The sequence below is a fragment of the Impatiens glandulifera genome, chromosome 1, assembly GCF_907164915.1.
Source record: "Impatiens glandulifera chromosome 1, dImpGla2.1, whole genome shotgun sequence".
NCBI lineage: Eukaryota > Viridiplantae > Streptophyta > Magnoliopsida > Ericales > Balsaminaceae > Impatiens > Impatiens glandulifera.
The window spans coordinates 127,146,935-127,172,332 of record NC_061862.1 but is presented as its reverse complement, the minus strand read 5'-3'; positions in this window follow the sequence as shown (position 1 = coordinate 127,172,332).

Sequence of the window (25,398 nt, the reverse complement as noted above, 5' to 3'; positions counted from 1 at the left end):
AGCATATACTTCATGAACCCTAACTTTTTTTTCTCTTATGGTCAAGGGGATGAGATGGATTAGCTATATGATACATTGCAAGAAAAATGAATAAGATTTAGTTATAATTTCTTTGAGAAATGTAACTAATAATAATAAAAGCACAACTTGAACTGAAGTTGATAATGCTAAAAAGTAGAACCAACTATTAAGAACATCTTGGATTTATTGTTGTGTGAAAATTGAGGGTATAACATTAATAGGAAGTTTCTAGAATTGTTAAGGCAGTATTGGAAGGTTAGTTATGATATGGAAAAAGAATTAAAGAATATAAGAATGTAAAAAGGCTATAGAAAGAAATCATGAATGGGGATAAGGGGTTAGAGCATAAGTTGAACAACAAAGGAGTCTAAGGAAGGTCTATACTGGATAACCAATAGATGATTAGAATGTTAAGGATAAAAGAGTTTGACTTAATGTTTGATTGGTTATTTAGTTTTTTTGATTAGATTTTAATTGGTTTCTTGGATTGATATATATATAAACTTTTAGGTTGAATTATTTTCTTGGTTGTTTGATGTATATAATTTTTGTCGTATGTTTAACGACAAATTTTAACACATAAACAAACAAATAATTATGTTTCCTAAAAAAAAATAAGTAACAACATTCGATTCTTTTCTTTAAAAAAGGTTTTGTGGTTTTCTAAAAAAAAAAAATTTAACCTAGAGTGATAGAGTGAATTTAATTTAATGATATATGCACACTAAACAAGTTTAATCACTAATGTAGAAATAATATTGATTCATGTATAGTAGTAAAGAATTAGGAAAGAACTAGTTTGTGAGCATATAATAGCATGTGTATATGTTGGTACCATTAATCTTCTCTTTAGAATTTGTATTTATATTATTGGTATCAACAACTTTAGCTCTATGGTTGTTATCGATAATTTTCTTTTTCATTTTTTCTCATTTTTTTTCATGTGTACATCTAATAAAAATGTAGAAAACCTCTTGATTTGCATAATTCTGACAATGGTTATGCCAACCGTTGTCCCTTTACTAACCTACAAAAGTTTATGCATATGGGAGGACCAAATGTATTTCCAACAACATTCATTTTTAAGGCATGATATCAAAGTTCAGGAACACTTCTCCACATTTGAGTTTGGTGATCTTATGCTTAACGAATGGATGGTGGTACCTTTAAAAGCACCACCCACCACTTATAAAGTTGAGCTATTCAAGTTGAAAATGTGACAATCTCAAGTTATGCTCCTATCTAATATAAAATTTAATAAACTTTCAAACACAAAGTTAAATGAGATTATTAGTTGACCGATAAATGAGGGAAGAGATTGAAGATGAAGAAGTCGGTAAGTTAATGAGAAAAAATGAAAAAAAATGTTTTCTTATCAAATTTGTTATCATTTATTTATTTTGATTAATAACAAAAAAAAAAAAAACATCATGAATTAGGGGATGAAGACAACCACTAGGGTGCCTCTAACCCCATCTGCTCTAACCATTGAAGTTTCACATGTTTAGAGTATATATATTAACGATGAAGAAGATAATTAAGGCGATTTAAAAAAATTTAATTAAATATGTTAAGTTTTAAAATGATTGAGAAATTGTTTTAAATTTATTTATTATTATAAAAAAAATGAAAGATTATATATTTTAAATAATATTTTAAAATTAACCGTAATTAAAAATATCAATTATTACATATTTTTATATTTAATTATAATTATATATATATATATATATATATATATATATAAAAGTTAGTGTTATTTAAAATTAATAATATATATATTAAAATACTTTTAATATTAGTGTTTTAAAAATATTAATTATTTTATATATATATATATATATATATATATATATATAATAAATCTATAAAATATAATAACTAGATAATATATATATATATATATATATATATATATTAAAACGTAAAAAAATATATATTTAATATTATATTTTTACATGTTTGAAGTAGTTAATAAATATTTGTTATTTTAATTTATAATTTATAATTTTTTATAAATATATATTTTTTATACAAAATATTATAATATTAAATTATTAATAATAAATATTAATAAAAATAAATTCTATTGTTTAATTATAAATATTATATATAATTTTTTTTTTATTTTTGATAAATATCAATTATTATTAAACTTAGTTCTTAAATAATAAAAAAATATATATATAAAAAATAAGTAAAAAATAATATTTTTGTTTTTTAAATAAGTAAAAAATAAGTAATTTGATTGATAATTTGATTCAAAACTAAAATTTTGAATATATCTTGTCAAAACATTTTTTTTTATAATGGTTACCCATTTATATAATTGGTCTATGTTTGCAGTATATTTTATATATTTGATATTTTTAAACTCATAATTTAAATACTTTAAAAGTAAAAAAAAAATAGAGATTAATATTGAATTTAATTTGAACAAGCTAAAATTAATTTAAATGAATTAGATTTAAATATTACTTTATTTTAAATATTTATAAATAAATAATTTTTTTTAATTATTATCTATGCAAATGCACAGAATTTAGTGCATCTAATTATTTTTACGGGATTATTTTTAAAATTATAAAATAAAAATATCAATTATATATAAATTAATTATTAAATAAAAAACAAGAAATATAAATATTTTTTCATAATTCATCTAATTATTTTTACGAAAGTATTTTGAAAAATCAAAAATAAAATGTAATATATCTAAACTAATTAAAATAGAGAACATAATAAATATAAATATAAATATAAATATATATATATATATATATATATATATATATATATATATATATAATTATTATATTAGTTAGTCTCTATTATTTATATACATATAATTAATATCTCGAATTTATATATATATTTTACATTAATAAATTATAATTTAATATATTAGTTAAAAAATATTAATATTAATATTTATTTTATTTATTTTTTATTTAACATATTAAATTGTATATTTTATTAATTAATATAATTAATAAATAAGAATATAATATTTTTTATTTTTTAAAAAAAATATTATAAAACAAATTAAAATATTGAATAAAGTTTAATATGGTTTGTTAATTTAATTTTTTTATAGGTTAATAAGTACACCAATTCAGTAAATTTCTATTTTATCAAAGAAAGCGTTAATATATATAAATATAACTAATTAAATAAAAAAATATTATATATATTCATTTCACCTCCCTCTATTTTATAAAATAAATAAATTACCCTATCATATTAATTTTATACCTTCGGACCCATTGTATATTTGTATTAGACTTCTTAAAGATGTTTTATATTATTATTATTATTATTATTATTATTATTATTATATAATACTTTTATAAATATTTATTTATACACATAAATATTAATTAAAAAATATATATATAAAATTATTGATTTTTAAAAAATTATACAATAATATTAAAATTAGTATTTATAATAATCTTTATTTTTACACATAAAAAATTATTTAAAAATTATAATAAAACTAATTTTTTTTAATTAAATTTGATAAACAGTTGTTTATTAATTATATTTTAATATTTAACAAATTACAAAAAAACTATTATATAAAATATAAATAAGTGCTAATAACTTCCAAATAATGCGAAGATTTAGAATTTAATTTTATATATATATATATATATATATATATATATATATATATATATATATATATATATATATATATATATATATATTTAATATGTATATTTAATATATATATATATATATATAATTTTACAAAAGAGAATATTAAAAAACCAACTAACTAATATAATTATTTATTAATAAAATATTAAATAAATTTTAATTATTAAAATTTTAATTATAGAAACTAAGTCAAAATTGGTATAGATATATAATCAAATAAAAAGTAAATTTTATTAATTAATTTTTACAATTTTAATTTAGTTGATCTAAAATATAAATTTATGTGTGTGCATAAAAAAAAATGTCTTTTCAATTTTTATTAACATTTTATGAAAATGATCAATACATTAATGAAAAACAAATATATCATATGCATGACATTATATTTAATAAAAATTGTTGTTTAAATCTTGATTTTTATTATGAATGAAAACATGTTTCAGTAATTAATAATGTTGGTATATCCTTTATATTTTTTTATGAGTATAGTACTAACATATTTAAATTTTGTAACACAAATATCATATTAGTTATTAATTATATTTTTTATTTTATTTTAAATAAGATATTAAATTAGCAGAATTATATTGTAATTCTTCTTAAATTAATTTGTATATGAAGTTTTAATCTCACTTAAAAAGAATCACAGTTCTAAATGTTTTATTTTTTTTTATGTTGGTAATACTCAAATAAAAATTTAGTACAGTAAGACTTTGTGGCATGACATAGTTTTAATGTCATTATATTTAGATAGAATTAGGATTTAAATTATGGATATATATGTATTGTCTTACTTCTTTTTCAAAGTTATTTTGACAAATATTAAAATATTTTATTAGTCGTGTAATTGGTACATATTGATGAATAATGAAAAAAAATGTAATAAAGGAAAAAGTAATTAATTAAATGAAATCAGAAATTAATTAATTTTCTTAAAAATAATAATTTTATCATTAATCAAAACATAGAAATTCATTTTTTATAAAATTCTAATTCTATCTCTACAGCTTACAAATGGTCAAATTTATTTTATTTTAAATATATTTCTTTAATTATGAATGACAGCTAGAATTTTTTTAAAACTTTCTTTCCATCAATGAAAATTATTACAATATTATCTTTATTTTGTAAATGTATCATTAATGATAATCCTAGATATACTTGAATATTATTAGCTTCTTGCTATATATTTCAGCATATTCTTCTTCTTCATACAGCCATAATCATCTTCTTCTCTAACATGGACGAGCAGGCATTATCACTCTACCCTATTCGATGTGGGAGTTGCACACTTGAATTTCCTTCAGCAGAGAAATTGGTTAAGCATCTGACCGTTCACCACATCGGTCAGAGTCAGGGAATAGCACCTTCTACGGTCGTTAAGCCAGAGAAGAAACAGACGGTTGACCCATTGGAGCTCACTCTTGCCCCACCTTCTCATGAAGCTCCATTGTCTCTTGACCTAACCCTAGGTAATCCTTGGACCACTGCCCGGTCAGAGTCGTCATTCCCCGAGCTCCCGAAGAAAAATTAATTGTTGCAAGATTGGGTTGACCCATTGGATATTTTGTTTTTTTGAAAGGGTTTAGATGAATCTGAGGAATGTGTTATGAAGTTTATTTTAGATGGAAATGTTTTATTATTATTGTTGTTGAATGATCGGTGAGAAATAAAAAATTAATAAAATAAATTATTTTGAAAAAATAACTTTATCACTGTATGGTAAATCATTCTAATTTATTTTATATGTGTTATTAGAGTTATTCTATTGAGTTTATGATAAAATAAATTAGTAAATAGTTAACAATGGACAATTACAAATATATAAATTAAAGTTAAAAAAATTTTGAAGTGTGTTTAAAAAAAATATATTAAAAATTATGAATAAAATATATGGATAATTGTGGGTCACTTTTCAAAATTAGAGAAACAAATAATAAACTAAATAATAAATTTATTAAATTAGGGTTATTTTACTTTTCTACACACAAATTCATCTTTTTTTAGTGGACTTAAGCCCACCACAACCTAAAATAAATCCTCCTATAATAATAAGTATATTAAAAAGAGCTAAATATTATTTATTTAAAAAATTATAAATAAATAAATCTTGATAATATGGAATTTTATATTTAATGAAATCAAATTAGTGAAATAATCCATTCCAATAGAATAATTGTAAGACGGACTAAAATACTTTTTTCCTTAATAATATTGTTACGCATTACCCAATCTCCTAATGTAATTCATAACAATTGTTCCATTAGTAATCATGATACAGATAAATCTCTCCAGTTAGGAAGAAAATGTTATTCAAACATTCTTTTTATTAGTAATATTGTGATGAGTGATTATTCTACTATAACCAAAATTTTGTCATTCAATATATATATATATAATCTTTTGGCATGAATACATCTAAAACAATATTTTCCTTTGATAATTTGTTTTTCAATAGTGTTGTATTAAAAAAAAAGAATGTGCCATTCAAAACCCTCTTTAGTTTATAATATAACTTTTGTAATAAAATCAACTATCATTCCAAACATTCTTTATTGTTGTTAATATTGAGATCACACACTTATGCGACTACTGCCTAAATTTTTTAATTGAAGTTTGGTTCATTATTTAGTAAATAAAAAAAGATTGGTGGAAAATAATGTTTTAAATGGATCAAACAATTCATAAATAAGTTCTTTAAATGATTACCTAAATTGTGAATAGAATTATGAAGGTAGTCAGGTATCATGGTTTGGTTTTTTTAGGTATTTAAATGTTTATCTAAAAAAATTAAATATCATTTTACTTTATTTCTTATCGATCAAATTACTCAATTTATTATCCATAGTACTAAAATACCTTCTAATTAAAATTATTATTTTATTTATATATATTAATACATTTTAGTATTTTCATCAAAAAAAAATATCACCACCTTCTCAAAATCATTATTAATTATTATTTTTTCTTTATTTTATTCAAATAACCTACCTCTCATAATTTGTCGTATCTAATGTTCCGAAAAAGCTCATAATTTGTCGTATCTAATATTGTCTTCTATAAAATTCTTATTTTTCGATGTCCAAAATGAGTTATTTTGTTCTTAGTATTCCAAATTATTGTTGTTTTACTTGATATAACAATTGTTCGATTTTGGGTTATTTAAATAATTCAAAAAAATCAAACATAATTTCACTTTCTTTCTCATTCATTAAATCATTTAATTTATTTTTTTTAAATAAATTATTAATTTATTATCTAAAATACTAAAATACATTCTATTTATTATTTTTTATTTTATTTTTTATATATTAATACATTTAAAATCTTTTTATCAAAATTATTTCCCCCTTATCTAAATGATTACTAATCATTATTTTTTTCTCCGATGTTCAAATAACCTCCGCTGAACAAGCCCATAATTTGTCGTATCTAATGTTTACTTCTAGAAGATTCTTATTTTTCGATTTCCAATTGAGTTATTTTTTTTTGTTTTGATTGGAAAGTATAAGAATTTAAAAGTTTGTGTCCACAGAGATTCACGGTTATGTGCAAGTCTCTTTGCATGTCTAACAAGTAACAATCATGACTTTTTTCGGTACTTCTAAAATCTTTGAAATCAAATCGTTCTTCATTTTTCCCTATTATCGTTTTTTCCAATCTAACCCAATGAATGAATTAAGTTTCCTTATTGGATTTCCACCAAAATTAGTTAACAAGACACATCACTCATTTAATAATTAAAAAGGACATTTGATAATTTGGAAGATACTTTTAATCAATATTGCATTGCCTGTTTGTGAAAAGATTTTTGTTTTCCAGCACTTAACAACAATTTCAATTTTTCGAATAGGTTATTAAACATTTTTTATCGACCTCAATCAAGAGATATACTAAGATAAACCACAACATGGGTTCGAAAATGCATGTTATATGGTTAGGAAGATGGTGTGAAATGTTTAGGGGTGTGTTTGAACTAAAATAAATACATACAATTTAATCAATTGTTCTAGAAGCATGACAATATTGATTAGAATATCCATGTATTTAATTATTTCGATTTTATATCCTTTCCCAAATAACAAAGCATCGTCTCCTAATAAAAGATTTGAAATTTTTGAACATACTCTCCGATTTGATTACTTGCAAGTTCACAAAGATGAATGTTTTCATAATTATTTCATAAGACCTTCAATAGAAAGTACAAAAAGATACGATAATAAATGGTGTCATTGTTTTATTCCTCTAGCTAGTTTAATAAATGGAAGTAGAGGTCTAAACGGTTTAATTCGGTCGGTTTTTTTACAGAAAATTTCATTCCGATTGTTCAGTCGATTGATAATTTTAATCGTTGAATAATTAAAAGAAGGAAAATTTGAGTATGACAATTAAAACATTAAAAACTAATTTATAAACATTCTTGTAAATAAGTTTTTAATAATTTACTAATTTGTTTATAATGATGTAATTATGTAAATGTGTCAAAAGTGACAAACTCATTGCACAAAGGAGTATCATATGGGAAATGAATGGCAAGTAACCAACCATGCAATCGGAACTAGAGTCGGCACACAGGCTAGGCAGCCCATTTAATAAAAAATATTATGATATTTAATTAAATTTATTAATTATTTGAAGATAAAAGTATGTAGTATAACTCTGACCGATGAAAGGTAGATTTTTTAATTTGGTTATAAATTCAAAACATTTTTTTAATAGTTTTTTAAAGATAAAATTAGGACTGCCAAAACTTTCCACGTTTATCTACCTAGGAATGGGGCAACCCAATCTTGGGAACAAACATAATCAGACCATGTAATATGCGATTCTAAAGTAGTTGGACTTTTATAAGATTTACATTTAGACAAACACGCACACAATTTATATAAGCAAGTTACATAAAAATAGATAGATTCCTGTTTCTCGTTGCCACAATTTTATGATCCATCGGCGTGACCCAATAGTTATCCTCAAGAGTTTTCACATAAAATTTCGTTTAGGGCTTGACTTGTAAAGTGATTTTTTGCGTAGATTCTACTATCACTATGTGAAGATGTATTAAAGTATCTAAGAACACAAATCACGCACACAACTTCGAATTTTTTTAAAAGGTGCTTAAATACCCGTATCTTGTATATTTTAGTGTAAAATAATTAAAATTAATGAAATCAAATATTCAAAGCCCTAAAATATTTTTAAAGTGAGAAAACATAGTCTCGGGAAATGGCTTCGTGAACACGTCTGCCCCTTGATGATCTGTTGGAACATATTCAAGACGAATATGCTTCTAACTAACACGCTCTCAGATGAAATGGTGTCTGATTTCAATGTGCTTCGTCCGAGAGTGCAACACCGGGTTATATGTTATCGTAATAACACTAGTGTTGTTGTAGAATATATGTGACTCTTCTTCTTCAATGTCGTTGTCCCTCAATTGTTGTTGATTAGTGCGTATGATTTAGGCTTAACAAACGTCTTCCTGCTAGCAACTGATCTGTTAACCTTAGAGGATGGTTTTTATTTAAAACTCCTTGACTTCATGTCAGGTTTTGTTTTTCCAGAATCGCTGACGGCTTCCTTCCTAGGTTTCATCCAGCTTACAGTTGGCTTGACATAAATAATCTCATCCTTTAAGTTTAAGTCCTCACAACTTGAATCAGTATCTTTATTAGTTAAAGTCCCTCTGACAAAGATTGTTGGCTTAAACTTGTCTATTGTTGAGTTTAACTTTTCACAAAACTCGTATGGACTGGCATTGTCAAATTCTAAACCGGATTTGCATCCAACAGGCCTCAGCACACTTATTTGTTATCTGAATACATCTCTAGACCTTGTCAAGAAACATACAACATATGTCAAACGTTGGTTTTCAGAAAACAGTGTTTGAACCTTTTCCTTGAGCTTCTCAATTTCAGATGAGAGTTCGACCACTTTGTCTTCTAAAACCTTTGATTTAGAAGCTTGAGATGATGACGAGTAATCTGTTTCATATATCATTTTCATTTCATTACAAGAATCTGACAACTTCTTGTACTTAGTGACCATGTTATTGAGTGCAACAGTTAATTCATCTCTTGTAAACTCTTTAGAGGAGAAGTCAAATACCTCAAAATCTTTTTCTTCTACTGCCATGAAGTAGTTGACCTCTTCATCATCACTATCACTGGATGATGTATAATCTGAGTTGCTTTGGGCCACTTGACTTTGCTTTCATCCGCCATGAGAGCCTTCAGCTTATTCTTGTTGTCCTTCTTCTTCTCATCTCGCTTTGGCTTCCTACACTCCGACTTGAAGTGTCCTAGTTTATCATAGTTAAAACACATTAAGTTAGCTTTATAGTTATTCTTATCATCATTGTTATTATTTGAAGAGATTGAGTTAGCATTTCTCTTCTTCATGAATTTGCCGAATTTCTTCACGAAGAGAGTCATGGCGTCGCTGCTGATTTGTTCTGGCAGTAGTATTTACATCAGTGGTAGAGGGTGGTTCCTTAGCAATCACCAATGCCTTAGTTGCAATAACAGATGTGGAAAGCTACTCTTCATTACTATAGTTTATCTCAAACTCATAGGCCTTCAAATCAACTAGAAAGTAAAAGAGCTCCATCTTGTTGAGATCTTTAGACTCCCTCATTTCCATCGTCTTGATATCCCACTCCCTGGGCAGTGCACGTATGACTTTGATTGCAACCTCTTTGTTGTTGTAAGTCTTGTCCAAGATGGAAAGAGTGGTGATAATCTTGCTGAATCTCCCATCGAATTCAATCATCGTCTCTCCAGGACGCATCTTGATATTATCAAACTACTACGTGGCAACCATATGTTTGTTCTCTTTGGTTTGCTTGTTGCCTTCATAGAGTTGAGTCAACTTCTCTTAGATTTCTTTGGTAGAGTTGTATGATATGATGTAGTTGAACATGTTGTCGTCTAGAGTTTTTTACAAAATATCTTTGGCCATATTGTCGAGGTTGTTCTTCCTCTTGTCTTCACTGGTCCACTTAGATATATCCTTCTTAATATTAATCGGGCCTTCGGTGATGACAAGCCACATGTCATCATCTATGCAACTATATGAGCGTGGACTCTCGCCTTACACATGATATAATTTTCTTTTGAGAATATGGGAACCTTGTTGGTGACAGCAATAGACATGATTCATATTCTTTTTGGTGCTTGAGAATAGAAAACGAGGCTTTGATACCACTTGTTAGTATTGATACTAATAATAGAGACTATGATCAGACTATTGTGAACATCTTACATATTCGATTCGATAATAATCCTGTGAGGAATTAGTATCTATTTATATTTTACGTAAATATTCAAAATCTCTTGAAACGAATTCAGGTGCAGAACTGTTTGTTGGATTTGAAGCTTTAGACAACTGAATGCAACTGGTAGAAAGTAAAGAACACAAGGATTTTTATTGATGTTCGGAGATAAAACTCGTTCGTCACTCCTTCTTCCACATCCGGAAGGATATCCAAGAAAGACTTTGAATCAGATACAACTCACTGAGCTAAATAACTCTCTATTGAATAGAACAACCTCTGGTCAACTTGCAATACTGGGGTTTCTCACAAAAAAGATAGTATGCAATTACAATATAATCACAGCTAGACAGTAAGATATTTTGCTTGAGAGAGTTTCTTGAAAGTGTGAAGCAAAAAGTCAGTTTGTGTTTTTAGACCGGCAGTTGTTAGAACCATTGTTCGACCATTGTCCTTGGGATTTTATATATAGTTGAAGTACACGACGGCCGAATATTCTTTGTGGACACATGGCATGTATCCGTTGGACGACCTCCTTTAGTACGAGAGTACAACAGACTCTGAGTATTTGGATTGTGGCCGTACCGAACAGTTAGTGCACCGAATATCCTCTAATCTTGTCTTATATTGGAAATGTAATTGAGAGATATTTGTGTACGTGGCATTCACTCATTTGATAGGATTAGCTTGCTTGTTAGACTGCTGAAAGAAGAAGGAGCAGACAACTGAGTGAACATGGTTAGACAAATGCTTCCTTCAGACAGCTGCTAAAGCGAGACATTTAATGTTCTTCTTTAGACCGCATCTAAAGGAATTAGACGTCCTCGCCTAACTACGTTGCCCTATAGACCGCGTATAAAGGAGTTAGACGTCCTCGTCTAACTACATTTCCCTTTAGACCGCATCTAAAGATTTTAGATGACCACGTCTAACTACGTTTCCCTTTAGACCGGGTCTAAAGGAGTTAGACGTCCTCGTCTAACTATGTTTCCCTTTAGACCGCGTCTAAAGGAGTTAGACGTCATCGTCTAAATACATTTCCCTTTAGACCGCATCTAAAGGAGTTAGACGTTCACGTCTAACTACGTAAGACGTCTAAGACAACCTTCTCAAGACCATGTCGGAAGTAGCAATGTCTTTTAGATTCATGCCTGTACAAAACAAATAAACGGTTTAACTTGATCATAACTAAGTTTAACATAAATCATCAAAATAATGTTAGCATTGAATAAACTTATTTCCTTAGTTTATTTTAGTCAATTTGATTTGACTCAACACAAGGTCTAATTTTTGTTCCATTAACTTTGAAAAGATGAATATAGTTAAACACAACCAAAACAAAAACATCATTTAAACCTTAAAACAATTTTTAAAGATTGAATCAAAATCTAAAAAATTTCAAAAACATAGTTTGATCAAACATGATCAAAACGATGTTACAGTTACTTAAAAATCATCTTAACACATTAACAAGCATGTTTAGAAATTATTTGATTCAAAAAATCTAATCTAAACTCAAGAACACAAAATTTTATAAAATTCAGTTTTCAAGCTTAAATTTTTAAATTTTTTATTCAAATTGATTTGATCTGATTTCTTTTCAATAGAAAGTTCAAACATAATATAGGGAATGATTCTATACAACGAAATCACTTGAAAAACCCTAGAACAGATCAAACCCCGATTAAACTAGAAGAATTTGAAAAAAACAATTCAAACTTTCAAATATAAATTAAAATATAGAGCTTCTAGATTCATACCAACAACTAGAGAACAATCCATAATGTATTGGAGGCTATCCAGAAGCCTAGATCGACGTTGTGGTGGCCGAAGAAGGTTTTGACTAAAACCAGTTCTTGGATAAATTTCAAAGTTTGATTTAGTCTATGTTTTGATGTAATTATTTAGTTATTGTTGATGTTTTAGTGTAGAAACCATAGGGGAATATTTATAGTAGGGGTAAGTCGGGTAATTCAAGTCGAAATTGATCTCCAACGAACATATTCTATCCTCAACTATGGTAGCCTTATCTAGGAGTAGATAAGGTTTTTAGATAAAGGGGGTATTGCTGGAGGAGATAAGGCGAGCACGTGGACGAAATTTGGAGTGATAAGGATGGCTATAGACGGAGTTAAAGCTTCTAGAAGAAACACCTGGAGACAATCGCGAATTTGCCGAACGCTCCATTCTATCGAAGAAGAAGATCGAAACGACGTCATTTTGTTAGACATTGTTTGCATTTCGTCCGCGGTCAGCAGCCCTAACTAACGGGGTTAGTCCAACCTGTTAGTTGATCCGGTGTGGGCAAGCGCGTGACCTCGCTGCATTCATCTATGTGGTGCGTTCCTGGGCATTGGATGATGCCTGGACGCTCACTTGACGACCCATGTTCTTGCTGCAAAAAATAAAATAATTCCTGCTAAATTTGATTATCAGATTTATTTTTTTATAAAAAAAGTTATTTAAAATCGATTTTTAATCCCTTTTATACGTTTTTCTTCACCAAAAATTTCACAAAATATATTTCTAGAATCATAATAAAAATTATGATCATATTTTATTTTTTTTGGGTATTTTTGTGTATTTTGGTATATTTATTAATTATTTTAAGTAACAAATTAAAAATAACTAATGATTAAATTACAATTAAATATTTTTAACCTCTTCTTTGGTCTAATTTGAGTAAAATAATTACAATATTTTAACCTCAAATTATTTTTGGATTTTTAAATAATTTTCATAATTAGGGTTTAATTATCAAAATAATTAACCATAATTTATTTTAATTCCTTTTTATGGTTATTTTGAATATAAAATACAAAATATTATTTTAATTAGGTTATGTCAAATTTTTATGCTTACAGAATGCCCCTCTGGAACCGAGTTTGAGTAAAATAAACTTCGTTTTTAGAAAATGTGGGTTCGAGGTTTGACTATGCTAACATTTGCACCATAACTTATAATAAGGTAGAAGGATAAAATCTGGATGGAAACGAATATTGGGGGATGAATCACAACAATGACTCATAACTGAGGATATCATGTGATCATTCATCAGTAAAAACTTTTTTGAGGATAGACTATCACAATAGTCTTATCACGTGCTGGAGAGACAATAGGGTGCTGCTGGGAATAGATTATAATAATAATCCTATCATGACAATGGTTGATAATGTCTATCAATAAATAGGGCTCACATGGTGAGTGAAAAGAACTCTCTATTGGGAATAGTCTTATATTAGTAAGACTATCCATTAAGAAGTAGGACTCTTAATGGATTGCAGCGCCCTCGCGGGAACGTGGACAAAAATTCCAAGCACAGAGCAGAACTGGAATATTTGTAGGAACTGAAATTTACCGTTTTTTAAACTCACTAGAATTGAAAGCATTGTAATCAGATAATTCATTTATGTTTTTAGGTTTTTAAATTTTACTCAGAATGTTACGACTTCAAAATCATTCTAGGCCTGTCTAGAATGATATCTTAAACTCGTGGTTTTTTTTTTTCCATTTTTGGAAATTTTTAATGAAATGACGCTAAGTCGTTTTTCCCAAAAAAAAGAAGTAGGACTCTTCTAAGGAATTTTCTCCTGGGAATGGTAATAGAATTCCACGGGGATAGAAATAAAACTCTCAAATATAGTGATAATAATCACACCACATCCATAAGTAGATGGAATTCACTTTCAGATATTAGTCATCATAATGACTCTCATGGATGCCTATAATGAGATAAGATTTAGTATGGGAGATGATATCCACAACTAGGACTCTTCTAAGGAATGAAGAGATCTCTCTACTAAGGATGTGACAAAAGTCATGCTGGGAATTGTAATAACAATCACGTTGTGGGAATAAAGACGATCACTCTAAAATGATGGGTTATAATAATAACCTATGAAGAAGAAATGTGATAACAATCTCTCTATTGGAGATTGATCGTAATAATGACCTTAATGGATTCTTATCAAAGATAGGATTCACTTTTGCAGGGATAGGTGAAAACAATCACACCGAGGGGATATGTTATAATAATGATCTATATGAACTCCTATCTATTGAAGATATGTTATAGTGATAACCTATATAGATGCCCACCGGAATAGGGCTTTAAGAATCATAACAATGATTTACTGTGCCTATTAACAAATAGGGCTTTACGGGGAAATATCACAACAATGATCATGGTGCCTATTACAGAATATGACTTGTTGGGTAGAACACGATAAAAATCGGGAATGTCTATCTCGAGATAGGGCTTTATAGAGATCGTAATAATGACCATGGATGCCTATTATGAGACATGACTTTCTATTGGGCAATGGTGATGATAATCACTCTAAGAGGATATGTTATAACAATGACCTATTATGCCGACAACTTATATTTTCTAATTTTGACAAAGTTTCCTTCGCAACTAGGTTAAATCCATTAACTTTGTGGGGATTTTTAACCCTTAGGAAATTTTTCTGTAGAGATTTTTCTTTTCTTTTGCAAAGTGTCATTCATAGATGGGTTAAACATCGACTGTGTTATTTTGATAGAAACTTCGATTTTAATGTGACAAAATATTCTTCCCAACTAGTACTTATATTATTATGCTTCTTAAAATATGCTTCTTAAAGATGTTTTATATTATTATTAATATAGTACTTATATAAATATTTATTTATACACATAAATATTAATTAAAAAATATATATATATAAAAATATTAATTTTTAAAAATTATACAATAATATTAAAATTAGTATTTTATAATAATCTTTATTTATACACATAAAAAATTATTTAAAAATTATAATAAAACTAAATTTTTTAATTAAATTTTATAAACAGTTGCTTATTAATTATATTTTAATATTTAACAAATTACAAAAGCTATTACATAAAATATAAATAAGTGCTAATAACTTCCAAATATTGCGAAGATTTAGAATTTTTTTTTAGGTATTATATATATATATATATATATATATAATTTTATAAAATAGAATATTAAAAAACCAACTAACTAATTTATTTATTAATAAAATATTAAATAAATAATAATTATTAAATTTTTAATTAAAGAAACAAAGTCAAAATTGGTATAGATATATAATCAAATAAAAAGTAAATTTTATTAATTATTTTTTACAATTTTAATTTAATTGATTTAAAATATAAATTTATGTGTGCATAAAAAAAATGTCTGTCCAATTTTTGTTAACATTTTATGAAAATGAAAAACAAATATATGAGATGCGTGACATTATATTTAATAAAAATTGTTGTTTAAATCTTGATTTTTATTATGAACGAAAACATGTTTTTAGTAATTAATAACTTTGGTATTTCCTTGATATTTTTTTCATGAGTATAATATTAACATATTTAAATTTTGTAACAATTTATCATATTGGTTATTAATTATATTTTTTTATTTTAAATAAGATATTAAATTCTTAGAATTATATTGTAATTCTACTTAAATTAATTTGTATATGAAGTTTTAATCTCACTTAAAAAGAATCACAGTTCTAAATTTTTTATTTTTTTTTATGTTGGTAATACTCAAATAAGAATTTGGTACACTAAGACTTTGTGGCATGACATAGTTTTAATGTCATTACACTTACATAGAATTAGGATTTAGATTATGGATATATATGTATTGTCTTATTACTTTTTCAAAATTATTTTGACAAATATTAAAATATTTTATTAGTCGTGTAATTGCTATATATTAATGAATAATGAAATAAAAATGTAATAAAGGAAAAAGTTAATTAATTAAATGAAATTAGAAATTAATTAATTTTCTTAAAAATAGTAATTTTATCATTATTCTAAACATAGAAATTTATTTTTTATAAAATTCTAATTCTATCTCTCCAGCTTACAAATGGTCAAATTTATTTTATTTTAAATATATTCCTTTAATTATGAATGACAGAGAGAATTTTTTTAAAACTTTCTTTCCATTTATGAAAATTATTACATATTATTTTTATTTGTAAATGTATCATTAATGATAATCCTAGATATACTTGAATATTATTGCTATATATTTCAGCATATTCTTCTTCTTCATACAGCCATAATCATCTTCTTCTCTAACATGGACGGGCAGACACCATCACATCTGCTTACAGCTATGACCACTGGCTACCCTATTCGATGTGGGAAGTGCACACTTGAATATCCTTCAGCAGAGAAATTGTTTAAGCATCTGACCGTTCACCACATCGGTCAGAGTCAGGGAATAGCACCTTCTACGGTCGTTAAGCCAGAGAAGAAACAGCCGGTTGACCCATTGGAGCTCACTCTTGCCCCACCTTCTCAGGAAGCACCATTGTCTCTTGACCTAACCCTAGGTAATCCTTGGACCTCTGCCCGGTCAGAGTCATTCCCCGAGCCCCCGAAGAAAAATTAATTGTTGCAAGATTGGTGATGGATCGATATATTATGATCAATGGATGTTTTTGTTCTTTTGTTGTTTTGAAAGGGTTTAGATGAATATGATGAATGTGTTGTGAAGTTTATGTTAGATGGAAATGTTTTATTATTATTATTATTATTATTATTATTGAATTTCAACAAACAATTAATAAAATAAATTATTTTGAAAAATAACTCTATCAGATGGTAAACTATTCTAATTTAATTTATTTGTGTTAATTGAGTTATTCTATTGAGCTTATGATAAAATAAAATAAATATAATATAAGTTTCATAAAATTATTCATCACAAATTTATTTTTTAAAATTTTAAGAAAATAATGTAAATAGTTAACAATGGACCATTACAAATCTATAAATTAAAGTTACGGCGAGCTTAAAAATATTTTGAAGTGTGCTTAAAGAAAATGAATTAAAAATTATGAATAAAATATTTGTATAATTGTGGGTCTGTTTTCAAAATGAGAGACAAATAATAAACTAGATTGAATAAATTTATTAAATTAGGGTTATTTTACTTTTCTACACACAAATTCATCTTTTTTTTGGTGGACTTAAGCCCACCACAACCTAAAATAAATCCAACCATAATAATAAGTATATTAAAAGGAGCTAAATATTATTTATTAAAAAAATTAGAAATAAATAAATCTTGATAATATGAAATTTTATATTTAATGAAATAAAATTAGTCAAATAATCCATTCCAATAGAATAATTGTAAGACAAACTAAAATATTTTTTTCTGTAATAATATTGTTATGCATTATCAAATCTGCTAATGTAATTCAAAATAATTGTCCCGTGGAGACAAATTTGTCCAGTTATGAAAGGAAATGTTATTCAAACATTATTTCGGTTAGTAATCTTGTGACAAGTGATTATTTAGCTATAACAAAAATTGTCTTTTAAAATATATATACTTAATCTTTTGGCAAGAATACATCTAAAACAATATTTTCCTTGATAATTTGTTTTTCAATAGTGTTATATTAAAAAAAGAATATGTCATTCAGAACCTTCTTTAGTTTATAATATAACTTTTGTAATAAAATCAATTGTCATTCAAAACATTTTTTTTTGTTGTTATTAATATTGAGATCACACACTTATGTGACAGCCTAAACTATTTTAATGAAGTTGGGTTCATTATTTAGTAAACGAGGGGTTTGAGTTATTTTAAAGAATGAATTCTTCATAAAAAATAATTTGGTGGAAAATAATGTTTTAAATGGATTAAACAATTCATAAATAAGTTATTTAAAATGATTACCTAAATTGTGAATTATGAAGGTAGTCACTTGTAGGCATAGTTTTTTTTTAGTTATTTAAATAATTTTAAAAAATAAAATATCATTTTATTTCATTTTACTTTTTCTCCATCAATAATACTAAAATACCTTCTATTTAAAATTATTAATTTTTATTTTATTTAAATATATTAATACATTTTAAGTCTTTTTATCGAAAAATATTTATACATTTTTTAAATCATTATTTTTTTCTCTCTGTTATTCAAATAACCTACATCTCATAATTTGTCGTATCTAATGTTGCCGAACAAGCTCATAATTTGTCATATCTAATATTGTCTTTTAGAAAATTCTTAATTTTCGATGTCCAAAATGAGTTACTTTGTTGTTAGTATTCCAAATTATTGTTGTTTTACTTATATAGCTATAGTTCAATTTTGGGTTATTTAAATAATCTAAGAAAATCTAACATAATTTTCCTTTTTTTTCATTTATCAATTCATTTAATTTATTTATTTTTTAAAAACTATTTAATTTATTATCCAAAATACTAAAATACATTCTATTTAAAATTATTTTTTTTTTAAATTTTTATATATTAATACATTTAAAGTCTTTTTATCAAAAATATCTCAACCTTCTCAAAATCATTACTAATCATTATTTTTTCTCTTTGTTCTTCAAATAACCTTCGTTGAACAAGCCCTTAATTTGTTGTATCTAATGTTTACTTCTAGAAGATTCTTACTTTTCGATATTCGATTGAGATATTTTTTTTTGTTAGTATTCTAAAGAGACTTGATTGGAAAGTATAAGAAATTGAAAGTTTGTGTCCACATAGATTGGTTATGTGCAAGTCTCTTTGCATGTATAACAAGTAACAACGATTGACTTTTTTCAGTACTTCTAAAATCTTTAAACTTAAATCGTTTTTCATTTTCCCTATTATCGTTTTTTCCAATCTAACCCAATGAATGAATTTAGTTTCCTTATTGGATTTCCACCAAAATTAGTTAACAAGACACGTCACTCATTTAATAATTAAAGAGGACATTTGATAATTTAGAAGAAACTTTTAATCAATATTGCATTGCCTGTTTGTGAAAAGATTTTTGTTTTCCAACACTTATCAACAATTTTAATTTTTCGAATAGTTTATTAAACATTTTTTTTATCGACCTCAATCCAGAGATATACTAAGATAAACCACAACATGAGTTCGAAAATGCATGTTATATGGTTAGCAAGGTGGTGTGAAATGTTTTGGGGGTGTGTTTGAACTAAAATAATACATACAATTTAATCAATTGTTCTAGAAGCATGACAATATTGATTAGAATATCCATGTATTTAATTATCCTCATTTGATTTCTTTGTCCAAATAACAAAGCATCGTCTCCTAATAAAAGATTTGATATTTTTGGTCATACTCTTCCGATTTTAATACTTGCAAGTTCACAAAGATGAATGTTTTTCACAATTATTTTTATAAGACCTTCAATAGAAAATGCAAAAAGATACGGTAATAAATGGTGTCATTGTTTTATTCCTCTAGCTGGTTTAATAAATGGAAATAGAGGTTTAAACAGTTTAATTCGGTCAATTTTTTACAGAAAATTTCATCCCAATTGTTCAGTCCGATCGTTGAATAATTAAAAAAAAGAAAAATTGAGTATGACAGCTAAAGCATTAAAAACTAATTTATAAACATTCTTGTAAATAAGTTTTTAATAATTTACTAATTTGTTTATAAAGATGTAATTATGTGAATGTGTCAAAAGTGACAAACTCGTTACACAAAGGAGTATCATATGAGAAATGAATGGCAAGTAACCAAACATGCAATCAGAACTAGAGTCGGCCCACGGGCTAGGCAACCCATTTAATAAAAAATATTATGATATTTAATTAGATTTATTAATTATTTGAAGATAAAAGTGTGTAGTATAACTCTGACCAATGAAAGTAAGATTTTTTAATTTGGTTATAAGTAGAAAACATTTTTTTAACATTTTTTTAAAAATAAAATTAGAACAGCCAAAACTTTCCACGTTTATCTACCTAGGAATGGGGCAACCCAATCTTCGGTTTGGACATAATCAGAACATATAATATGTGATTCTAATGTAGTTGGACTTTTATAAGATTTAAATTTATCCAAACAGGCACACAATTTATATATGTAAGTTACACAAAAATAGATAGATTCCTGTTTCTCGTTGCCACAATTTTATGATACGTCGGCGTGACCCAATAGTTATCCTAAAGAGTTTTCACATAAAATTTCGTTCAAAGCTTGACTTGAAATGTGGTTTTGTGGGTTGATTCAACTATCACTATGTGAATATTTATTGAAGTATATACTCGTATCTTGTATATTTTAGTGTAAAATAATTAAAATTAATGAAACTAAATATTCCAAGCCCTAAAATATTTCTAAAGTGAGAAAACATAGTCTCGGGAAATGGCTTCGTGAAAACGTCTGCCACTTGCTGATATGTTGGAACATATTCAACACAAATATGCTTCTAACTAACACGCTCTCAGATGAAATGGTGTCTGATTTCAATGTGCTTCGTCCGCGAGTGTAAAACCGGTTTATATGTTATTGCAATAGCACTAGTGTTGTCGCAGAATATATGTGACTCTTCTTCTCAATGACGTAGTCCCTCAATTGTGGTTGATTAGTGCGTATGATTTAGGCTTAACAGACGTCTTCCTGATAGCAGCTGCTATGTTAACCCTAGAGGATGTTTTTTTTTTTAAAAACTCCTTAACTTCATGTCAGGTTTTTTTTTCTAGAATCGTTGGCTGCTTCCTTCCTAGGTTTCAACCAACTTACAGTTGGCTTGACTTAAATAATCTCATCCTTTAAGGTTAAGTCCTCACAGTTTGAATTAGTGTCTATTAGTTAAAGTCCCTCCGACAAAGCTTATTGGCTTAAACTTGTCTATTGCTGAGTTTAACTTTTCACAAGACTTGTCTGGGCTGACATTGTCAAATTCTAAACCGGATTTACATCCGGCAGGCCTCAACACACTTATTTGTTATCTGACTACATCTCTAGACCTTGTCTAGAAACTGACCACATATATGAAATGTTGGTTTTCAGAAAACAGTGTTTGAACCTTTTCCTTGAGCTTCTCAATCTCAGATGAGAGTTCGACCACTTTGTCTTCTAAAACTTTTGATTCAGAAGCTTGAGATGAGGACGAGTAATCTGTTTCATATATCATTTTCATTTCATTACAAGAATCTGACAACTTCTTGTACTTAGTGACCATGTTATTGAGTGCAACAGTTAATTCATCTCTTGTAAACTCTTTAGAGGAGAAGTCAAATACCTCAAAATCTTTTTCCTTGAGCTTCTCATTCTCAGATGAGAGCTCGACCACTTTGTCTTCAAAAACTTTTGATTTAGAAGCTTGAGATGAGGAAGAGTTATCAGTTTCATATATCATTTTCATTTCATTATAAGAGTCTGACAACTTCTTGTACTTAGTGACCATGTCATTGAGTGCAGTAGTTAATTCATCTCTTGTAAACTCTTCAAAGGAGAAGTCAAATATACCTCAGAATCTTTTTCTTTTACTGCCATGAAGGTTGACCTCTTCATCATCACTATCACTGAATGATGTATAATCTGAGTCACTTTGGGCCACTTGGCTTTGCTTTCATCCGCCATGAAAACCTTCAACTCATTCTTGTTGTCCTTCTTCTCATCTCTCTTTGGCTTCCTGCACTCCAACTTGAAGTGTCCTAGTTTATCATAGTTAAAACACTTTAAGTTAGCTTTATAGTTATTCTTATCATCATTGTTATTATTTGAAGAGATTGAGTTAGGATTGCTCTTCTTCATGAATTTTCCAAATTTCTTCACGAAGAGAGCCATGGCGTCGTTGTTGATCTATTCTACAATAGTCTTTACATCAGTGGCAGAGGGTGGTTCCTTAGCAATCACCAATACCTTGGTTGCAATAACAGATGTGGAAAGCTCCTCTTCATTACTAGACTTTATCTCAAACTCATAGGCCTTCAGATCGGCTAGCAAGTCAAAGAGCTCCATCTTGTTGAGATATTTAGACTCCTTCATTGTCATCGTTTTGATATCCCACTCCCTAGGCAGTGCACGTATGACTTTGATTGCAACCTCTTTGTTGCTTTAACTCTTGTCCAAGGTGGAAAAAGTGGTGATAATCTTGCTGAATCTCCCATCGAATTCAATCATCGTCTCTCCAGGACGCATCTTGATGTTATCAAACTACTACGTGGAAACCATAAGTTTGTTCTCTTTGGTTTGCTCATTGCCTTCACAGAGTTGAGTCAACCTCTTTCAGATATCTCTGGTAGAGTTGTATGATATGATGTAGTTGAACGTGTTGTCATCCAGAGTTTTGTACAATATATCTTTGGCCATGTTGTCGAGGTTGTTCTTCCTTTTGTCTTCACTGGTCCACTCATATCTGTCCTTCACAATATTTATCGGGCCTTCGGTGATGACAAGCCACATGTCATCATCTATGGCAGCTAGATGAGCGTGGACTCTCGCCTTACACACGGCATAGTTTTCTTTTGAGAACATGGGAACCTTGTTGGTGACAGGAATAAACATGATCAGATTCTTGTTGGGGCTTGAGATTAGAAAACGAGGCTCTGATACCATTTGTTAGGATTTGTACTAACAATATTGACTAGGGTCTGACTATTGTGAACAACTTACGATATTTGATTCGATAATAATCCTGTGAGGGATTAGTATCTATTTATTTATATTCTACGTAAATCTTCACAAACTCTTGAAACGAATTCTGGTGTAGAACTGTTTGTTGGATTTGAAGCTTTAGCAATTGAATGCAAATGATAGAAAGTAAAGAACACAAGGAGTTTTATGGATGTTCGGAGATAAAACTCGTTCGTCACTCCTTCTTCCACAACAAGAAGGATATCCATGAAAGACTTTGAATCAAATACAACTCACTAAGCTTTCTAACTCTCTATTGAACAGAACAACCTCTGTTCAACTTACAACACTGAGGTTTCTCACAAAAAAGACAGTATTCAATTACAATATAATCACAGCTAGACAATAAGATATTTAGCTTAAGAGAGTCTCTTGAAAGTGTGAAGCAATAAGTCAGTTTGTGTTTTTAGATTGGCAGTTGTTAGAACCATTGTTCGACCATTGTCCTTGGGCTTTTATATATAGTTGAAGTACACGACGATCGAATATTCTTTATGGACACATGGCATGTGTCCGTTGAACAGACTCTAAGTATTTAGATCGTGGTCGTACCGAACAGCTAGTGCACCGAATATCCTCTAATCTTGTCTTGTACTAGAAATGTAATTGACACATATCTGTGTACGTGGCATTCACTCATTTGATATGATTAGTTGGCTTGTTAGACTGCTGAAAGCAAAAGGAGTAGACAACTGAGTGAACGTGGTTAGACGGATGCATCCTTCAGACAAATGCTAAAGCGAGACATTAAACGTTCTTCTTTAGACTACATATAAAGGAGTTAGACGTTCTCGTCTAACTACTCTACCCTTTAGACCGCGTCTAAATGAGTTAGACGTCCTCGTCTAACTACGCTTCCCTTTAGATCGCGTCTAAAAGAGTTAGACGTCCTCGTCTAACTACGTTTCCCTTTAGACCGCATCTAAAGATTTTAGACGACCTCGTCTAACTACGTTTCCCTTTAGACCGCGTCTAAAGGAGTTAGACTTCCTCGTCTAACTATGTTTCCCTTTAGACCTCATCTAAAAAAGTTAGATGTCATTGTCTAATTACGTTTCCCTTGAGACCGCTTCTAAAGGATTTGGTGTAAAGAACCAAGGTTCCCACTGTATTAAGACCTTGTGGGGATAGAGTTAAGAATACCTATTCCTTTATAAAATTATTTAAGTTTGAGATTGGACCTATATAAAGGTTGTCTATGTATCTTCCTTTGGTCCTTGATATATTCTTTTCATTTCTTTGGAAGAATAAGGTCTCACGTACTTCTTCCTTATTGATGTGACATAGTTATACAAAACTAGAAGTCGACTAATCCATTCGAGGCTGAGAAAAAACCTTGGGATTACGATGAAGTTATATAATACAATAGGTCGATTAGTCCATCCGAGGATGAGACTGAATGCTAGTGATTATAACGTAGTTATACAATACTAGAGGTCGAGGTGTTCATTCCTGACTGGGGAATGGTTTTTTTTATCCTAGTAAGGCTGGATTGAGAGCCATTATAATCCTGGTAAGGCTGGATTGAAAGATGTCATAGTCCAGGTAAGGCTGGATTGGGAGCCGTTATAATCCTGGTAAGGCTGGATTGGGAGCCGTCATAATCCTAGTAAAGCTAGATTGTGAGTCGTCATAATCCTAGTAAGGCTGGATTGGGAGCCGTCATGGTCCTAGTAAGGCTGGATTGGGAGCCGTCATAGTCTTGGTAAGGCTGGATTGGGATTCGTCATAGTCCTGGTAAGGTTGGATTTAGATTTGTCATAGTCATGGTAAGGCTGAATTGGGAGACGTGATAATCCTAGTAAGGCTGGATTGGGAGCCGTCATAGTCCTTGTAAGGCTGGATTGGAGTCTTTGTTTGCACGCGTTAATATTACACATAATATCATTTTAGTACGTCTAGATTTCTTGGAGCAATAAACTCTTCACTTTTTACTGTAGATAGGCGAACTGCACCTCCAAAGAGGATTTTCTTAATTAGGAAGGGTCCATCCCATTGTGGTC